Source organism: Wolffia australiana, chromosome 11, assembly GCF_029677425.1.
Source record: "Wolffia australiana isolate 7733 chromosome 11, ASM2967742v1".
Classification (NCBI taxonomy): domain Eukaryota; kingdom Viridiplantae; phylum Streptophyta; class Magnoliopsida; order Alismatales; family Araceae; genus Wolffia; species Wolffia australiana.
Genome location: NC_135845.1, coordinates 6,791,031 through 6,792,302, shown reverse-complemented (window position 1 = coordinate 6,792,302; position 1,272 = coordinate 6,791,031). Strand labels below are relative to the sequence as shown.

General features: G+C 34.6%; 1 non-coding gene across 1 annotated transcript; it reads left to right on the top strand.

The window, feature by feature from the left end:
* Positions 1-222: 222 nt before the first annotated feature.
* On the top strand, positions 223-328 carry LOC144709944 (small nucleolar RNA R71). The gene has a single exon (XR_013583162.1). It is a non-coding gene; the product is annotated as a small nucleolar RNA R71 (small nucleolar RNA).
* Positions 329-1,272: the final 944 nt, after the last annotated feature.

Genomic DNA, 1,272 nt, shown 5'->3' with positions numbered 1-1,272 from the left:
TTGCACTAACATCAATCAGCCCTCTACGTTTTGGCCCTGAAATTCTCCCATTACGACTCAGTCCTTGATGATATGCATAACTATCTGCCAATTTCTCAATAATGCTAGTAGCTTCATCAATTGTTTTATCTATAAATGTACCACCACTAGCAATATCTACTCTACCTCTCTCATGGTTAATCAACCCATCATAAAAAAATCTGAACTATTTGCCAATCAGGAAGACCATGATGAGGGCATTTTCTAGTAAGGTCTTTCAATCTTTCCCATGCTTCACTAAAAGAATCAGTTCCCTGATAAAAATCTCTAATTGCTTTCCTATAGGCATTAGTCCTTCTGACTGAATAAAAGTTTTGCAAAAAAACATCTCTCCATCTCACGCCAATTCTGAAAATTTTTACCCACATTTCTGAACCAATATTTTTCCTTATCCTTATGAGTATGAGGGAACATTCGCATTTTCAAAGCATCTGAACTCACACCTGCGATGTTATAAGAATCACATCTCTCCACAAATTCATATAAATACTCATAAGTATCTTCATTCAATTTTCCATAAAATGATGGCAAAATTTGATGAAGATGAGGGTCTATTTTAAAATTCACATTCACATCTATGGTGCCATGGATCCTAGGTGGAATGTTACTCTCAGCTGGCTCATAAAATTCCCTTAATCTCCTCATTCTACCCACATCGTAAGGGATGTTTGCCATTTCTTTAATCTTTTCGTCAAATGTCTCCACAAATTCTGCACATGATTCTTCCAAATTCCTTGTCTTTTCCACAGATTCTAGAGCTATTCAATGAGGGTTCTGAGATCTTCTAACATGCATAATACAACCAATATGAAGAAAATTAAAATAAACACCGCAAATATCTAAAAGAAAAGTATAGAGTTCACCAAGTGCTCGTCTCCCTTTCCACTAGAGAAAAAAACTAATATCCCTGCACTTCAAACTCCAGTCAAGCATATAAAAAATGGAGATAGGAGAAATTCTAAACCTAAAATTGTTTTCAGAAATCAAATTTCCATTGCCTCCCCGGAAACAACGCCAGTTGATAAATCCAAATTTAGGGGTTTTAAGTTGTTGTTTTGATTCAGACTTAGCCAACAATATTTATGATAATTTTCCACTTAAATAATCTATCATTTAATATAGGGCAAGTAAGGGGTCGATCCATAGAGAGGCAGAAATTTAGTTTCAGAAGTTTTTCTCAAGATTGAGATGAAGAAAATGATTTTAAACGTGAAAAATACAATTTTTTGGGAT